The sequence below is a fragment of the Pararge aegeria genome, chromosome 13 (assembly GCF_905163445.1).
Source record: "Pararge aegeria chromosome 13, ilParAegt1.1, whole genome shotgun sequence".
NCBI lineage: Eukaryota > Metazoa > Arthropoda > Insecta > Lepidoptera > Nymphalidae > Pararge > Pararge aegeria.
The window spans coordinates 13,773,919-13,794,527 of NC_053192.1; the positions used below are offsets into that span (position 1 = coordinate 13,773,919).

Here is a 20,609-nt window from a genome sequence, read left to right on the forward strand (position 1 = left end):
ATAAACAAAGCACGGGAAATTTTATTATTTCTAAAATTAAATATGGTTATATTTATATTTTTTCTCTTTAAAAATAAAATGGCTTTCTATCGGTAATATCAAAGTTCCTTTCTATTTCTTAATCTTCCCTCTTTATAACATTATAGCATAGAGTATAAATAACAAGTAGATATCCTTATAAAATTGTACATAAAGGTTAAAAAAGAACACATCTTAAATAATGTTCCTTATTTGACTGTAATAACTACTTGACTGTATCAACTTCGATTAACTTTTAAAGTTTCGTTTATATAAGTACCTACCAGATCAAGGTGCACGAACAAAAGGAAATGATAAAACAATATTTATGATCTTTGAATTACAAAAAAGTGTCTTGTTACAACAGGTTTAAAACTCGGAAATGAAGATATCTCGTAATTACTACTGCAAAATATCTATTTCAGTTCTTATGCAAACAAAAATAGCTAAAAAGTTGTATCTCAAATAAGGATTTATTCTATAACTAAAACTTTCCATTACCTTTATTCTATTCTTACCGTATTAATTAAGCGATAACGTTGATTATATTATTATTCTGAGTAAGCAAGATCTAAAAAGCATGGATGGAAATAAAAAGTTCTATCTCAAATAATAATTTATTCTATAACTAAAATTTACCTTTAAATCTACTACATTATGTTAGTATTCTGAGTTCGTTGCATGAAACATAAAATAAGACCTTAAAATTATAGGATGGAAAATTAAAAGTTCTATTTTGAATTAGGATTTACTCTATAACTAAAACTAACCTTTATCTTTATTCTATAATTAAGTAATAATTATTCATTATGAGTTCGTTGTATGAAACATCCTAATTTGAAATACAACCTTAAAAGTTTTAGATGGAAAATAAAAAGTTCTATCTCAAATAAGGTTTTTTTTCTATAACTGAAACTTACCTTTCCCTTTATTGTATACTTGGCGTATTGATTAAGTAATAAAGCTTTCTTATTTTGGTATTCTGAATTCGTTGTATGAAAAATCCTAATTAGAAATAAGATGCTTTTAACAACCAGTTTTGAATCGCTTAGATATCTAGTACTACTATTGTTCGAAGCTAAAAGGATATTATTTTTGAAAGTGACGCAAAAGCTTTGCAGAAATGAAATTAAGGGTTATTTTTTTATTTGTGTCAGTCGCGGCGCTGGGTTCCGGACGGCGGCAAGCTGTTTTACCCCTACCTGAAAACGTCCTCCCTACAAAGGGACTTTCTATTTGCCAGTGGCTCCGGTAAGTTTTATTATATTATGGAAAACCTTTTACTCTTTTCAAAATGTTACAGTTTTTAGGTCTCATGATCTACTATTATATTATTCATTATCATTATTTCAACCAATGAACGTCCACTGCTGGACATAGGTTGTTGGGAGTTCCACAATACATGGTCCTGGGCCGCTTGCCTCCGGCGGCTCCCAGCGACTCGCCTGATGTCGTCTATCCACCGCGTTGGGGGCGACCTACGCTACGTTTACCGGCTGCCCATTGCCACTTCAGCGTCGCGACCCGCTGAGCTATGTCGGTAACTCTAGTTCTCCTACGGATCTTCTCATATCTGCCTCTATCGCCCGCTGAGTGACTCTGAGCCTTCCAGTTAGGCTCATATTATTATGTTTATTTAATTTTATATTAGCCCACCATCTCTGATGAGAGCAGTTTGATGGGTCGATATCTTTAAAACTTCCGTTTTTTGAGAAAAGGGGCCTACATCAAGCAGTGAGACGTAAACAGGCCGATGAGGGTGATATTTTTATATAAAAAAGTTAAATTTGATCAGATTTAAGATACTTGACATAGGAAGATCTTTAAGTTAATCCTTTAACTCATTTACTGCCAAATTTAATGACTGTGAAATTATTCTGTTTAAGTAAAATGAATAATATTATCGTAAACTTAAGTATTTCGTTAGCTTTATAAATAGCTTTTTTTATTGACCGTGAATATAAGAAAATGTTTACAAAAATTATAGGGTAAATTGGAATTAATTTCCTTTTTTACTGACGGTACTTCAATAATTAACATGTTATATTGATAACAACAATTATGAAGTACCGTCATCGCATAAATTTCCACTTCAAATAGATATTAATGTAAACTAATAAATAACATTAATTTTATACCAACAATGATTTTTTGTTGACGGTACTCAAATAACACACATGTTAACAGCGATTATGCTGTCCATGCATAAATTATAGGCAGCGTTAATGATAGTTCCACATCTGTGAAATATCTTCAGTTAATCTTTAGTTAATCTACGGTTATCGTCCCTCCAATATCGGTAGGGATTTGAAAACCATAAAATTTGATGTAAACTTATGTTTGTTCATAAAAATTTAGTAGTAATACCGCTTGTTTACGCTGTGGTAATACCAACACGCTTGATTGCTTAGAGTGTTTACTTTAAAACAATCAAACCATTAAAGAGACCGTTAAGAATTTTCGGGGATTAAAATGAATTATTATTTGAATATTATTCGGGTTAGTTTGAAATAATAATTATAATCATTTATATTCAAGCTTGAGAATTATTGGTTACAGAGATTTGAATGCTCTACCCTCTGCGGTAGAAGAACCTGTTTGGCAGAGGGTAATTCCTTCCAGAGTTTTTACAGATAAGCTCAGTGCTTTAAAAAAATATATATATAATATATATTTAATATACCGAGTGATTAGGTTTTACAAATCATCATCATCCGTAGACTATTCACATGCCTGAGCCTGGCTCACTTATTATAGGAGGGTTTAGGGGTAAGGACACACAACGCTGCCCCAGTGCAGATTAACGGGATACCTTAGTGATCACAACCACGGCATATGGCGCAACACGCTTCCCGAGACACGAGGATGGACACCGCGAATTTCCGGACTCCAAGATGTTTGGTGTTTTGAACAAATTTTGTATCCATAGATAATAAAAAACGTCATATATGTACATAAAAAATGTTGCGACGCCGTTAAGACGAAGTCGGCCTTCATCACTAGATCAATGGCGTTAAACTAATGTGTCTCTTCTTTATACTGTGGTACAAACCTTTTTTTCTTTTTATATTAGGAGGGGAAAATCCTCATGGACATCCCTATGGATAGTGCCGGACTCCTACCGACTAAAAACCCCTCCTGCCTTATAAACGTTAGTGTACCTGCCATTTGGCCTACCACTAACGTCGTTGTCCTTTTACCTTCCTTCTCTTTCGTCCCTTTCCTTTACTTTTATTATCTCTTCCATGTATTTTTTTATATATTCCCATTTCTCTGATGCCTCTAGAATTAGGTTTTCTGTCTTTATTCCACTTCCTATAAACCAAATGTGTTACCAACCTGGATAAAAGAAATTGGTGTTTTTGGCCTCCTAGTGGAGGCTTAGCCGCCTACGCCGGGTATTATCACTAGCATATTGTGATTGAATTGACATAGCCTAAGAAACTCCATTGGTGTAGTGGCGTACGTATACATTATTAATTTATATAACATATTTTATAGGTTCTTCGCACCTAGCCTAGTCGCTTTGTCAGGATACTGCATATTCCTCTTAAAGCTGAAAATCGCTTTATCTCTCTTCTGCCTAGTACACTCTGTTCACTAAGGCCCGTTTTCACTAATAACGGACAAGGCCTAAATAAAAAACGCTTAATCAAAGGACATTCCTAGGCATACATATACTTTTTACCAATCAATTTTCACTAGGCAAATCACATAACCTAACTTGTCTATGGTTCTTGCCACAAAGTGAGTTAACTTGTTTTTGTGTTACCATATTTTTCATTTTTCGTATGGATTTAAGGTTATAAAAAAATAAACAAATTTATATTTTCTTTATCTGTCAAGTGTCAGTTTACGAGTTTCCTAAAAATTACGAATCTCCGACACGGTGTCATAACTTTTAAAGTCGCCTAACGTCGTTGGTCGTTACCTAAGAGATGGTGAAACATTTTTTTCTCCACGCATAACCCCCTCCGATTTAAGCGTTCAGTGAAAACGAGCATAATATGCTGAGTAATAAAAAGACCGCACGGTATTATTATAGACAATAAATAAGCCAAATAAACATCATTATAAAAAAGTAGGTATGTTTTATTTAAATAACAAAGAAGTTTTAATAAGTCCTTAAAATGTCACTAAAATCGGTTACAAAACTACGGAAAAATGTGTGTATATTATAAAAAAAGATTCAATTATCGCTTTACATTTAAGTATAAAAATCATAATCTCACTGTTAATGATAGACACATACCGAGACAATAAAATATTATCGGCAAGCTTTTCTTCTGAATTCATGTTAGCCATTTACCACACATTGCTAAATACAAGTCTTCCATACAAGTGAATCACAGTTTCACCGCGGGCGCGATTAGATCTCCGAGAAACGCTCGTAAATCCCTACAACCGTTCTGTTTAGTTTGGAAGCTCCAATCCAATAATTATACGATAATTCATACTTTAATAAATACTAATAAATCGTGGCTACACCGCCGCATTATCCACTATTACACGATGTAATTACAGCCAATAAATTACCAAATAATACATCAATCAGATGTGTTATAATTTTAATATTATTTTTTTCTTCGCCGAGCGTCGGGGCAATTTTATTAAAATTATACGCCGGTCAAATTGGGGTAGCTTGAGGCAGCAGAACTTAATTATATAGGTAATGTTTAATGATATATTCCGATAATAAGCTACCAGATCTTTCTCGGGTATAAATCAAATATTTCATTAAAATTCGAACCGCTTCCAACCCTTCATTGGAAACTGTTATTAGAGTTAGGATTGCTCGCGAATCCAAAATACCAGGGACTACTTTTCGATGGATAGCATTATCGCGACGTTGATGAATGGGATCGATTTGGCGCGCATAATTATTTTACTTTTTTTTTCGCCGAGCCCGTTTTTAATGTAGGTAATTCGAGGATTTGGTTAATTGGGAATTAGGCGGTAAACGGATTAACATTCTGATACAAGAAGAGATGTTTGATAATACACTTTTAGACAAAAGGCTTATTTGGTTTTATTATTTTTTTTTATTTTAAAACCTATAGCAAGCAATAGTCTAATTCCAGTTTATTTTATTACTTTCGGTGGTTTTAAAGCTTGATTTTTATTATACAAATGGTGCGTTTTGAATCCGTAGCCAAATTATGTGGTAAGGTAATGTTACTATATATATTACCATCAGTGGAAAAGGGTATATGGTTTATCAATGGATCACTTTACTTTTTTAAGATGATCTTATAATGGTGATTAGTCTGGGACAAAAAATATGCGTGTTAATAGACCTGTATGAACTCGTTCATACTTCAAAAGACCCTGTGATTTCTGTGTTTTGTCCGGTGGGCGGCTAGGGCCACGGCTACCTTACCTACCTTACCACACTACCGAATAGACGTGCCGCCAAGTGATTTGGCGTTCCAGTAAAAGCGAGTAAAGGTTTTGGGTTAATAAAACTTGTATACTCTTTACAGGTTAGCCCTTTGCCGTCTTTTCACTTTATCAGGTGAGATTGCAGTTAAGGGCTAACGTATACTGGAATAAAAAAATTCAAACCGTTTTTCTGCTGCGTGAAAATAGGACAAACCAACAAACAAACACACTTTTGCATTAATAATATTAGTATTGACTAGCTTCAAGAGTCTACTATAATTCGTTTATGTACCAGACCCTTGGCAATGTTAAAACCTTGCTTCAGGCGTTATTTTGCATTTAACACCCTTGTTCGATAAATTAAAATAGGCGAAGCAATTTTAACAAAGTTCTATTTATTATTATTTGTAAATGACGTGCCTTGTAATTACGTTAAAGTACTTCATAAAACATGAATTTGAATATAGCAAACAGAATAATAGTGCATAGAATTTTTTATTGGTAAGTTGCGTTTACACGAGGGACTTTTTGTTGAAGAACATTTTATCTTGTCCCTTTGCTCATACACTGTTGTGTCTCAAGTTTGCTTTAACAATAGTATGTCAATGAGCGATGAATCACCAAAAGTACTAATAAAAAAATACACGTTCTGTTATAGAGCAATTTATGACAGAGTTCGTCCGGGGAACCATGCTTATTTCTGGCGCCAAGTGGCTTCTCTGTGTTACACTCTGTGTGGGTTTGAGGCTTAACACCTGTGCCTCAGGTTGGTGAACACAGGGCGGTACTTTCAAAGACGTGTTCTTTTTATGGCCTGCGAATTGTTGCTCTGAGTACAGGCGATGGTTTTCCATTAACCACAAGGTGACCATCTGCTTGGTCTGTCAATTATTACTATAAAACAGCTTAATCCACAACTATCTTAGAATGCATGATAACTTAGAACCAGGTAACATTGCAGCAGAGCTTTTTCTTCTTCTTCTTGTTCTTCTTCTTCTATCTGCGTACTTGGTTGGCTGCAACCGTCCATTGTATATAAAGCCGCTAGTAGGGCTCTCCGCTGGACCAGCCGAGCTCGCTCCAGAAGCTAAGCTGGCCGCCTAGCTCGCCAAGTGATGCTGAAGAGCCAAGGTATGCTGCTCCGTGCTCGTCGTTCTGTTACTCTGTTTTATCGGAACATTACATGCATCGGAAGTCCATCTACTGCCATGCTCGCTTGCAATGGTAGTACGGTAAGGTCTGACTTGCAGAAGCATAAATAAAAGTCGGAAAGACTTTTTTGTCGTGCAAAATGTTGTTAGTGTGATCAGGTAATCCACCCCACGCGACCCGCCGAGCGTCGCCTCGGGCTGTACGGTCTGCATAAAGATTACTTGTTCAATAAATTATAATATGTAAATGAAAATAGTTTTTTTTTTCATTCATTACTTGTAACTGATAACATTTGTAATTGACTTTTGTAATCATAGGTTCGCATGCACGATAATAACACTTTCTATATCTGAATATAATAATGCTCATTTAGAAGTTTATGCGTAACTCTGCGGAAGGTTTTTATTACATTACAATATTTAAATTGATTATTTACTGTTTTCATTTAAAGTTTTTATAAGTTTGCATGCTTGCATAATTCTTGATATCAATTATTTTATTGCTTGTCTAAAAAGAACATGACTGCTGCAATTATGAAGTGAATAGATTACAAAAATATTTAAAAGTAAAAAACTGACTTTAAAATGCTGGTGAAGCTTTTATAAAAAGTTTGTTTTACTAACGGTATCACATAAATAGCAATCGATGTATTAGATATTATTCACAAACATCCATTTGAGCAAGGAGTTCGACGACTTCCAGTCTTAAACAAATCGTAGACTACTTAGGTACATACGCTGCGGCAAGAGTATATTAAGAAAAAAAAATCCTTTGGTATCAGATTCAAACAATTAATAAGAACCAGGCAAGCTGTAAGGAAACGCAAAGTTTTTTTATATTGCGTTAACGAATTAAACTAAAACGAAAAACGAGACTTACTTTTTTGTCAACGCTACACAACGTGACCTTGATGATAATCGAATACTTAGTATTTTCGATTAAGCTGAGTGCATTTACTCTTTTAATCGGCCACTTCGAAATTATCTTTTTCTATTTTTCACCTATTTCACTTATTGTTTTATACCACTTGTTTTCTATTTACCCTCGGGGTGTCATAAGTTTGACGCCTTTATCTGTATATATCTGTTTATCTTTATTTCCGTATGTATAGAAGCTTATTTACATTATACTAACTGTTTCCCGCGTCTTCGTCCGCATTTTCTGCAATTGTTGTCAGGGCACGGTTAACCGCTTGCGAGAATTAGTTGTAAGAATGAAAGTTACAATTTAAATGTTGTGGCGCCGGAAATACAATTCACATTTGTTATTGACGAATGCGAGTACGCGGTGATGACTTATTAGTGAGGATTCACCACTTTTAGCTGAACCCCAAAGTCTTGATCATCTTCGTAAGTTTGTCAAGGTTTTATAGGATATACTACGGAGAGTGTGCTCAGGAACTATTCGATCTCGTCCTCCCTTCACCATTTTACCATCTCACCACAAGATACCGGGTGGGTATTAATCCCTTTGTAGTCAGTATCCCAAAACCTCGCAAGAAGAGATTTGCATCTTCTTTTCCTTAACGCATGGCTGGGGCTCGGAATGCCCTACAAAGATCTGTGTTTCCTAATTCTTGTCCAGGTTTCTTTTAAACAAAAGTGAATAGGCATCGCGTCCCATCTAAGGCCACATCCAAATTTTCCATCATCAGGTGTGATTGTACTCAAGCGCTAGTCTATTACAGATTTAAAAAAAAGTGGAGTGCTATGAAGATATATGGATGTGCGCCTTCCGTAGATACGTGACAATACGGATATAAAATAAACCGCAACCGACGATTCCAGGGTGAGCTACTCACGGGGCCACAAATCACGGCACGTTCGCCCATCTTAGGAATGAGCGCGTTTTGTCGCCCATTGAAATTTGACAGTACGCATCGGGATCAATAGTAGGTGACAGCGACAAAAAGTCACAATAAGCGAGCAATCGGTGGCCACGGAACATACAGCGAGCATCTACTGACTAAAACAAATGTAAGGAAAGAGCTCCATAAAGGGAAATAAATTTTTATCCTTTTCCCGGGGATATAATTGTCTCCTGCCCATGCTAGCCATGCAGCTAAAGCACGGTAACATGGAATAGGGGAAGTTTATCCCCGTTTATTATTACACATATATTATTTTAATATTATTTCCACTTGTGCGCCAATGCTTCAAGAGTTGACTAAGTAAAATAATTGTCTTCTGCCCATGCTAGACGTGCTGAATGGGGATTCTGTATGTTCTTAATTCAATGAACATAGCCATTCAGCACATGTAGAGTGTAGACCCATTTGTCCCGTGGCCAGTAAGTTAACCAGTAAGAGTCTAATATTTTCGTATTTGACTGCCGAGTGGAGCAGTGGGCAGCGACCCTGCTTTCTGAGCCCAAGGTTTTGATTTCCACAATTGGAAAATGTTTGTGTGACGAACACGAATGTTTTTCAGTGTCTGGGTGTTTATCTGTATATTATAAGTATTTATGTGTATTATATTCATAAAAAAAATATTCATCAACTATCTCAGTACCTACAAGCTACGCTTACTTTGGGGCTAGATGGCGATGTGTGTATTGTCGTAGTATATATATATTATCCGCGTGGAGATATCCACGTGGATTCCTCCACGATAAAAAAGTTGCTCAGCTACCGACTTGAATCAACGTAATTGAACTAACCCCGTCGATTGATTTGAACGTCTCCACGAGGCCAAATACCCTGCACCACATAAATGAGCACAATGGAGTATTAATTTGGAAATCTGGGTCCAAAGGGCCGACATAATATGAAAGAAGAAAATTACTCATTGAATAGGATGAAATGGCCCCATGGTAATTTCAGTATAAGTACCTTTGTAATTCGCCCCAATTAGCTAACTACGCGGAAGGAGGCACTCCATTTGATAAATTGGTTAAATTTCACTAGTTATCATTGGGGGGCAGATTTAGACAATCAATACAAGAGGTCATTTCCTTTTATTTATTTTTTTTGTGGCGCAAGATCATAAGTTTTTCGCGGGAAATTTAGAGGCAATTGAATTTTCATCCGCAGTTGTTTAACGATCAAGCGCCGTAACATCTCGAACCTAGGCTATATATTGCGACACCGACTGCTACAAACTATGACTGCAGGAAAAAGAGTGAAGCCGAAAGGAGTCCTGGCTAAGAAATATACGGGAGCAGACCGGAATGTAGACAGTCTGAGAACGTGAGGAAACCTGCATTCCCGATAGTTCTGTCTGGGCCAGCGTGGTGGACTACGGCCTAAATCCATATTTTTGTGGGAGGAGACTCGTGCCCTGTATTGGGTTGGTAAAGGGTCGATATGATGATGATGAATGTTGGAATAGTTACGTAGTTTTTTGCACACGTCAATGTAGAGCAACTATCAAATGTCAGAGCGAGACAAAGCACTAATTCATAGGTCCTAACAAAATACTGAATTAGTCGCCCTAAGTTAAGGCCTCAACATCTGCGATTAAGATGGACTTCTATGACTTAGTTGCTTCGGCTCATCCTTGAATCATACAAATTTAGTTTTTTTTTTTTAAATAATAAATATCCTACAACAATACACACATCGCCATCTAGGGTATCTTTTGGGTACTAATTAGCTAATTTAGTTGCTTCGGCTCATCTTTTAATCATACAATAGTATGTGTTTTTTTATAATAAATATACTAAACAATACACACATCGCTATCTAGCCCTAAAGTAAGCGTAGCATGTATTATGGGATAGCTGATGAATATTTTTATGAATATAATACACAAATACTTATACAGGTAAACATCCAGACACTGAAAAACATTCATATTCATCAAACAAACATTTTGCCAGTTGTGGTAATCGAGCCCACGGCCTTGGACGCAGAAAGCAGGGTCGCTGCCCATTGCGCCAACCGGCTGTCAATAAGTTGTAATATTTGGTTCTTGTTTTGTGTAATCTTAAGAATCTCATTGTGTAGGTTACGATGGGGCTGGCATGTCCTCCAGAATAAAATTACCAACAAAAAAAAAAGAAGATAAAGCACTCAATCTAATACGCAAATCTAGTCAAGTAATTTTTTAATTTTTTTTTTAAATAATACTAAATGAATATTATGTAATTTTATTCATCTTAATATCTAAATTAATATCATTTAATTCATAAATAAAGATAACCTTTATCAAAATAAAACTAAATAACATCTAAAAAAATAATATTTTTTTAAAACTTGCTGTCGTAACATTTCTAACAATTTTAATAAAGTTTCTTACACTTAAGTGGTGACAAAATTGACAGCGCTGAATGCAAGATATGTCAAGAATCAGCTCTCTTACTTTGACGCGTAATCTTAAAACACGTCTCCGTTTATATCGACTTTGAATATTTTAAACACTTTACGAGCACCACCTAATGAGGTGGTAATAAAAAATATCATTATTTGGTTTATCTTACTAATTACTAATTAGCTGACCGCAAGGCCACAGTTTACGGGCGGGTTACTTCTAAGACAAGTTAATTACGAAAATTACACGCGTCATTACACTATTGCGTTGTTATATATAAACTAACCAACGAATACTTAAGCCGGATTCACATTCAAAGTCAAAAATATCTTTATGTGTAGTAAGTAGATCCACAGGTGGCGCTTTTGATGCGTACATTACATTAGAATTACACGGTAGTGAGATGATGGCGATAACCATGTTCTTAAACTTAAAACTAAAGCTACGAGGGTTCTAAACGCGTCCTGGTCTAAGAAAAAGCCCATAACAAACTTAGCCGGGTGTTTTTTTTGTTATCACCATCTCACATTGTCATAAAAATTTTTAGAAGGGCAACCCTGGTTAGAGCAATTATATTACATATCGTTTTTTTTAGTAGATAGTAATATTTTTACTGTGTATTACGACTAAACTCATGTGAATTTTCGTCGGAAATTACACACGAAAATTAACTTTGATCACGATGGTTTGAATTCTAAAACTTAAAGTAATAATTGCCGGAAGAAACATATAGCCTTTTCAATATAGTGCTGGAAAAAGATCGCTTCAAGCAGAGAAACACTTCGCAGGCATGCAAGAAAACACGTTCAAGAAATTGCCGCGTCCATCAACTAAGTTGCTGGCAAATACGACTTCCTTTAGATCAGAACACAGAAATTCTGCTTGGAAGCATAAATAACCATGGCGGTAGTTATTCCCCAGACAAGGTCTGTCACAAAACGCAGTAGATGCTACTAAAAATTAGACTTAAGCCGGATTCACATTAGAACACGTGTAGTATTGTGACGCGTAGGTAAGTACATAAGAAGCTTATCGGTTTTATACATTTTGTACGAGTATATAGGCGTGCATACTAGACCAACGTGACGTCGCGACATCCGCGTACGTTTAATATGAATCCGGCTAAAGTCTAATGGATTTAGTATAGACATACATTTTTGCTGACATTCTTCCCGCTTTTTTTTGATTACCTTCTGAATTACTGGCGTCAATTGGGATTATTTAAATCAGTTAAGACATTTAGCCGTATAAAGGTAACGGGCATGTAGACAGATAAGTATTAATTCGAATTGATAACATTAGTAGGATTATTTGCATTTTGTTTTCTATTTCTCTCTTCTCTTCTCTCTCTCTCAAGTTAGATTCGACTGCATCCTACCTGACTTTAAGTAATGGTGCCGTCTCAATTGGAAACGGCAGTTATGGCAGTCTTATTAGGATCACTCTGCTTATCAATTTCTACGTGGTATTTTACCGGAATACTTCACCGCTTCGCGTCGCATCTTTGTCGTTAGGGTGGTAACTAGCCAAGGCCGGAGCCTCCCACCAGAGAATTTTAAATTAATATTAGAAAGAACAAAAAGACATTTGTGATTAACGCCAAAGAAGAATAACATGTACGTTTTCAAATAACCTGGGCATCGATCAAATCAAATGCCTAATTATTTAGGCGATGTCTAAAGAAAAACGTTTCACGAACTCTTAGGTTATAACTATTGGTAAGCGATTGATGTATATCTAGGAATCTCCTTTGGGCGTTACTTATTTAGGCATTGCCTTGTACAGCGTTAGTGAAAACGGGAATGAATGTGTTGTTAAGTGTAGGTATACATATTATCATCAACGATAATCAATAGCTTATCTTAGCAGTTCACTGCTAGACTGAAGGCCCAATGGGAGGGTCTGCCCATAATTACCACGCTGGGCAGACGGGTTGGCAAACGCATAAAATTCAAAATTCAAAAATTCAAAAATTCTTTATTCATGTAGGCCTATTCCAGGCATTTTTTTATTCTTTTTAATTTGTTGTTCAAAATAAAAGTTAACAAATATTTTCCAACATATTATCCATCCCCTTAGAAACTATGATATGATATGGTGGGCATGATATGAAGCGTTCATACATATATGTTTATATAATTGTAAGGGGATGGTGATAACGTCGTTCGCCAACTTAAACCTAAAGCTCCAAACGCGCCCTGGTCTAAGAAGAGCTCACAATAAATAAAGGTTGGAAGCTGCTGCCCGCTATCCTGATTTCTTGAGACCTAAGTCGAGCATTGTCTCTTATGTGTAGGTGTAGGGTTGATCGATTGGAACCCTCGTAGCTTTAGTTTTAAGTTTACGATTGTAGTTATCGCCATCACTACTCACTGCTATGTACACATTTTGTATATAATAACGCATCAAAAGTGCCATCTATGTGCCTATTTGAATAAAGAAATATTTAACTTTGACTTTGACTTTTATGTCCAAAAAATCTTAAGTTTCAGCAATATAGTTAAAGGTTTTATTATTTCAGAGGATGTGGCATACATGAAATATTTTACTACAAGCTTCTGAAGCTAAACTAAGAAACCTTGTATTTCAGCTTCCGTGCCTTCACCCCCTCCACACCAAACAGTTCTTCGGCAATGTACCCTCTACTCACGTTTCGCTACGAAACCATAGCATCCTCAGGAGATGTTGACTTTAGATGAACAATGAATAATTGTTAAGAACACACATGAATGTGTTTCAGTGTCTGGGTGTTTATTTGTATTTAATAAGTATTTATGCATATAATTCATCAGTCATCTTAGTATCCATAACACAAGCTATTGTCGTAGTAGGTATATTTATTTTGTCAATCGGCAAGTCCAAGTAAGTAGAGCATTTTACCGTAATAAGAACAGGGAAAGACAATTGAATTACATGGTCGGTAAACATTTGAACATGGCGTGCTTTCTAATTAACTTGTAATTAAGGTGTTTATTGCGATACCGGGTTAATTACTTGATTGATAGCTCATTAGTGACACCGTGACGTCATCGTATGCAGTTGTATATTAAAAAGCCTGTTAATATGTATGAAGCTGTTAGCAGTTATAATTACTATTGCGTAGAGCATTATATGGTTTGGGTACTTATTTGATTATTAAATGGTTAAGCTACATTGCATGGTTAAGATCGTGTTACCGTATTTGAATTCAGTATGCAACGTTGCAATATACAGCCATATACAGCCAAAATATTCAGTAATCTCTAATCATTATCATATTGACGACCACCCTGGCGCTGCGCTGTTGTTTAAAGTGAAAGGTCCCGGATTCAACTCTCGGCATGAGCATTTTAATGATCATCACCACATCAACCCATTACCGACCCACTACAGGGCGCGGGGCACCTCCTTTAATTGGAAGGGGTTAATGGAGGAGTCCACCACGCTGGCACAGGTGCGGCTTGGTGCCCAGGACACACCTTTGAGAATATTATGGCGAACTATCAGGCATGCAGGTTTCCTCACGATGTTTTCCTTCACCGTTGAAGCAAGTGATATTTTAATTGCTTAAAATGCACACAACTTCGAATAGTTCGAGGTGCGTGCTTGTATTCGAACTCGGCCCGCAAAAGTAAACTCGAAGTCCTACCTATATATTTTTTTTTAATTTTTTGAATTCCGAATTTACTCTAGTCTGTTGTGACTGTGGTAAAGGTTGATCGTAGCACGGAGAGTCTATGCACACGAACAGTGGTGTGCAATTTATACATACACAAATAAACGTGCTATCCTAAAAAAAATTATATCAGTAGTATATTAGGACAATCTTTCCATTTTATGCCATACAATAGTAGTAAAAATTTACCAAGTCAATTTTTGATTTGGTAAATTTTAACTTTTCTTTATTTTTAATCAAAAACCTTAAATGAAAGTTAATGGAATTACCTTAAAAAAAAGAATAATTTTAATGATTTTATACAAGCAATTAGGGTTAAATTTTCAAAAATCTTTTCTTAGCGGTTGCCTACGTTGTAATAACTATCTGTTTGCAAAATTTCAGCCCGATCCGTCAAGTGGTTAGAGCTGTGCGTTGACAGATCAGTCAGTCAGTTACCTTTGCCTTTTACATAGAAGAAGAAGATTCCTGCTTAATACCTGCCTGGGTGGTGTGTGATGGGCTGATGATTGTTACGATGTACCATCGTGGTTTGCACAGGAGTCTGCCCCACGGCACATAAAAACCTTACTGATATACTGCTAATTAAAACATCACTCTCGACAGTATAAACTTAAAATATCTTTCCCTAATGTTAAATTAAACGAATCTTATTATCATAAATAATATTGAATCCTCAGGCATCTAAGTATACAGTTATTTAAGAAAATGTAATTTTAGGCATAAGAAAAAAGCGGTGCAATTTGAAATTAAAATCGCTAATGACTCAAACCATTAAGTTAATCATTTTAATTAGGAGTTGGCGTTCGTTTGTGTTTGTTCATTTTTTTTTTTATAATACCTCCTTTACATTCTTGGCGCAATGTCTTAGCCTCGGGTGAGAAGTTAGTTAATAAATGCCTTTTCCAAGCCGCATACCCATACGACAATCAAACTTCTTCTTCTTCTTCTTTCCTTGGGCTTGTCTCCGTACTTGGTCGGCCGGAACCTTCCGTTGTACGTAGAGCCACTGGTACGGCTCCCCGCTGGGTCACCCAGTCGAGCTCACTCCAGAAGCTTAGCAGGCCGCCCAGGTCTCCAAGTGCTTCGGGGAGTGATGCTGGGGAGCCAAGGTATGCTGCGCGTTGCTCTGCTACTCCTCTACATCGGAGCAATACGTGTATCGGAGTTTCATCTGCCTTAGTGTTGCCCAAATTCAGTCTTGGTCTTGCAGTCTTGGTCTTGTTCTTGCGTTTTTGCAAGACCAAGACCAAGAACAAGACCGCGTATTTTTAGCAAGACCAAGACCAAGACTGACCGTGCAAGACTTGAGCAAGAACAAGACATAGCCTGCAAGACTCTTGCGTCTTGCAGCTAGGACTTAGCGCTATTTCACGGAGTAGTTAGGTGTAACAGTTCGGTGTATAGGTAGGTAGGTACGCTTAGGAATTCTATGAGACGCAAAAAACTATATCAAAGAATATGAAAAACTGGACCTATGCGCATTACGACTAATACCATAAACATAGCGAATAAAAAAATATCTATTAAAATCAAACTGAGTGCATGCATAGTTATGTTTTAACCATCGGCACTTTGATAATGCGGCATCAAAGGTTTTGTACTTACTTCTCAAAGAAATTTGCCGCTTTTCGGAAGTACATGGTTATGATACACGCGCCGGCGGCTTCTTTTGAAATCTAAAACAATCGTTGCCGCCGCGCCGAAATCATAACATTTGACACTATTCATGCAAAATAATTTCGAATTTTAAGAGTACCTACAGGTGTTCCAAAGAATAAATAAGTTTCAGAGTGCTTAGAATGAAAATGAATACATTATACTGATCACGCAAGTAGTATTATGATTAGGATAAAATGGTGAGGATAGGTAGTAGATGTCATAATAATTCATTCTAGTAAGTAATTATAATATTGATTACTTATATGGTTTTAAACTAATTACTTAGGTACTATTATTGTACATTTAGTCATTATATTTCTTAAGTTTTTACAAGAAAAAATAGCAAAAAAGTGTTCGAATATCTCTGAGAGAGATGATGAGAGTAAGTATTTACTAGCTGTGCCCGCGACTTCGTCCACGAGGAATAGTAACTTTGGAGGTATAGTGACGTTCAGGATTTATTTATTTATTTTAAAACTTCTGTCATCAAACATACAAACGAACTCTTCAGCTTTATTCAAATAAATGATAAATCGTAAAACTCTTTTATTAAATTTCTTATAAGTTGAGGGTTCAATCTCTTTCTAGACAGATAAGTATTGTTCTTTAAAATACAGTCAAGTTATTGTAATTAATTTGTTTTTTTACATGTTTTAGCAAATGTAAGCTTATAAATCATAAATGTTTATTAAGAAACAGTTACTTCCATGGAAAACGACATATAGGTCAGTTGATTTTTCGAATTTCTTATCAAATCTTCAGTTATTTATTAATCTGCTTGATCTTTACTATGGCTATGTTAATTCAAGCTCACAATGTTCCAATTCTAATACGTTTTTCTAAGATTTAAAGTAAACTTTAATAAATAGTAATAGACTAATAGGTAATTGCAAGACTTGCAAGACTCTTGCTGCAAGACCAAGACCAAGACCAAGACTGGGAGCGCAAGACCAAGACCAAGACCAAGACCAGGTGTATTGGCGCAAGACCAAGACCAAGACTGGCTAAGTCTCGTCTTGTTCTTGCATTTGGGCAACACTAATCTGCCTCATCTGTTCATGAAAAGGTGTTTGTTTAATTGGCAATCCCCTTTTATCATACTTACTACCGTTCTTAGTTTGTTAAGGTGGACAATTAAACTATTATGACGGCCGATTGATGCAGTGGGCAACCAGCTACCCTGCTTTCCACGTCGTGGATTCGATTCCTTCAATTGGAAAATGTATGTGTGATGAACATGAATGTTTTTCAGCGGCTGGGTGTTTATCTGTATATTATAAGTAAGTAGAATAGTTGTGTATATTATTCATAAAAATATTCATCAGTCATCTTAGTTCCCATAACACAAGCTAAGCTTATTTTGGGGCTAAATGGCGATGTGTGTATTATCGTACTACATTTATTTATTATTTATTTTATTCAACTAAATAATCCCGTATGGTGAAGGCAGATCAGCATAAAGTTTTCACCACCCCTCCTCTTTCCGCTGTTTTTTTTCCAAAAACCATTAAAACTACAAGCTTCTGAAGCTAAACTAACAAACCTAGTGTTTCAGTTTCAATGCCTTCTCCCCTGGGGTTTTTTTATTATTTTGACGGTGTATTTTTTAATACTTATAAGAAGATACTAAGTGAATAGTTTGTTTTATATATTTTTTTTAATATATATGATTGTACATAAGTATATAGGTACAACGTGTAAATAAAAACAGGAATAATATTTTATAGGCTCTCAAAGACATAAAATAATTTACTCTAAGTAAATTATTTTATGTCTTTGAGACTTATCTGTGAATCCGAAATAATAATATGTAGTTTTTGAGTAAACCATTGCCATAGTATTTAATAAAATAAATTAGATACAGCATTTTACTTTTTCATGTGATGTTAGTCACATGAGAAATATAACGCTAAGCGGCGCGTTCCTACGCGCTAGGTACTATGCACGTGTTGGTCTTTTATCTTCAATAGGGTTCTCTTAAGTAAACACTTAGAATGTTTTGAATAAGTTCGTATTGAAAAAATAAATATGCTCCTTCTGTTTTAAAATATTTACAGGTGATTCCTTATGAAATATTCTTTTGTACCCTTTAACAGTATTTCGTAATTCCGTTACACGCTGTATATATATACAAATATAATATATAATTTAGTGATTGTTTTTCTTTGTTAAAGTCGATATTGGCCAACTACTCTTAGCGAGCTATGTTGGTGGTGTAACGGTTAGCATCTAAAAAAAAAACTTCAGTAGTTCGCAGATCTTGATTTATTCCTTATATCAAGAACAGAGAATATAACGTCCTATTTTCTACATATATACTACGTATCTATTATAAATTGGCAATGATAAGTTCGAAAAATTTATTTACATTGATTCCGATGATGGTTAAAACGTTTGACAAAGAAAAGCACCAATTAATAGTGTGTTAATGAAAAAGGCTGTAGGAAAACTTGGAAAAGCGCGTCGTAAACAGTTTGTTAATACAAGAAATATTTTCACCTGACATTGGCTTATCTGCTAAGAAAGAAAAAAAAATAGATTTGAAGTCCAAAGAACTAGGTAGTAAGTAGCTAGTCCAAAGTAGTAGTAGTAATAGCAGCAGTAGTAGTAGTGGAGCGTTTTTGTATTCAGAGCTCGTCCGGGGAAGTACTACCACCGCAGTTATTTATGCCCACAAGCAATATTGCTGTGTTCCGGTCTGAAGAGCGTGGTAGCCGGTATATTACAGCTCTGACACAAAAAGCTCTGCTACTCCTTTATACTATGAGCCCATAATCTGTTTTGTTAAGAGTATTATGAACTGTTCAGTTTGGTATTTAGGTATAAATTAGCACGCACTATCGTTAATCAGGTAGTCCAATAATGGTGAGGCATGAACGGGCTGCGAGCAAATTTCAACCTATTGCCGTCATGCTAGAGCTACTATTCAATTACCAGTGCTAACGACGTGAATCGTATGTAATGATACCATTACCTATTCTGTGACAGAACCTATAGATATAACCCAATTATCCACTAATACGAACTGCAATAAATAAACTCAGGGCCCGCAATACAATTATTATACAAGTAATAAATTATACAGGCTCTTAAAATAAAATTTAACTGAATTAAACCCATTCATTTGGGGCCCTTGTCTTAGTCAGTTGAGTCGGACGTGGATGTTTAAAAAGTTTAGATTCGGTATTTAAAGTCGCTCATTGTCGTCCGTTTACTTAAACGTTTAAATAATATTTTTTTGGATTACAAGTTCACCCTTAATTGCAATATCACCAGTTGGTAAGTGATCATCCTAGATTTTAGCGGCTTTTATTTTAATTAGGATTCGACGCGAGATCGTACCACAATGCTTCATAGCTTGGCGGCATGATTTTCCGGTAGGATGGTAACTAGTCATAGCCAAAGTCTCTCACAGACGCAGGTGCTACGTCGCAAAAAGTGAAACGAGCGAGCGAGCGGAAACTGTGAGTCATTAGTTTATGGAGCTTGTTGTTATGGTTAACTATTGAGTTTCACAGCTTGTTGCCACATTGTTATGGCAATAGGTCTTTACCAAGATAAGGTAGAAAATTATTTAGCAAAAAAAAACGTGTTCTGAAAAAAAATAATAGATACCAACTAAAGAGGAAATAAATTTTAGTATTACTATGTGCTACATCTAGTTACCAGTCGCGAAAAATATTCAACTAATACTAACTTTGATAGATAATATTGTGTGTACCCCGATGTACTGAATACATCTGCGTAACCCCTTCGAGGGTGTTATGTTGTGTGAAATCTTAAACAATTCATATTTATGACTTAACAGCAATCGCGGTTTATTAGCTGTTATTTTTGGAAGATTTCCGTTGTCTGTCTCCGAAACTCTTCACCAGATCTGTATGGAATTTAAATAAGACCATTTAAAAAAAAACTCATTACGAACAAAAATTAATTTTGCTATATAGATGACGAAGTTATGCCCGAACATACGTTTAAAAGAAATACCGAAATAATAACCTTTTTATTTTTTAAGGAAGTTTGTTAATAGAATGGTGTGAGACAAGATAGTAGTTTCGCCATGTCCACGACTGTCTGTTTGTAGATTGTATTAGGCCCCATCTAAATCGTAACAATATTTTTATACAAACTTACTTCTTTCCGACATCCAAGTCGCAAGGACCCAGACGGACACTTGAATGGCGTCTCATTATCTTTAATTATATACCGATTTCTCAAGCATCCCCGCTCACTCCGCATCGTAACATACTAATATGTTGAATTGATACCAGTTTTTCCTTACTTAAGAGGATATCGTTACGTCGCAGTTAATAAATTGTGTATCAACCAAACAATAAACTTTTTCTTTTCTTTCATTCTTTCTTTCTTGTTTTTTTCATCGTCATTTGAAAGTTGACATCAGTTTTGCAAATCACAGCATAACAAAACTTTTTAGTTATATAGAAATAATGTATTTTTAATACCAAAAAAACGCCTGGTAAAAAAAACAA

At 35.6% G+C, this 20,609-nt stretch overlaps 1 protein-coding gene across 4 annotated transcripts in view; it reads left to right on the forward strand.

The window, feature by feature from the left end:
* The window catches only part of LOC120628930 (POU domain, class 6, transcription factor 2), a 271,663-nt gene that overhangs the window by 15,405 nt on the left and 235,649 nt on the right, over nucleotides 1-20,609 (forward strand). For all 4 annotated transcript variants that reach the window (XM_039897611.1, XM_039897614.1, XM_039897615.1 and 1 more), the window contains exon 2: nucleotides 1,176-1,269. The gene's annotated coding sequence lies outside the window, so the exon portion shown is untranslated. The remainder of the gene's footprint in view (nucleotides 1-1,175; nucleotides 1,270-20,609) is intronic.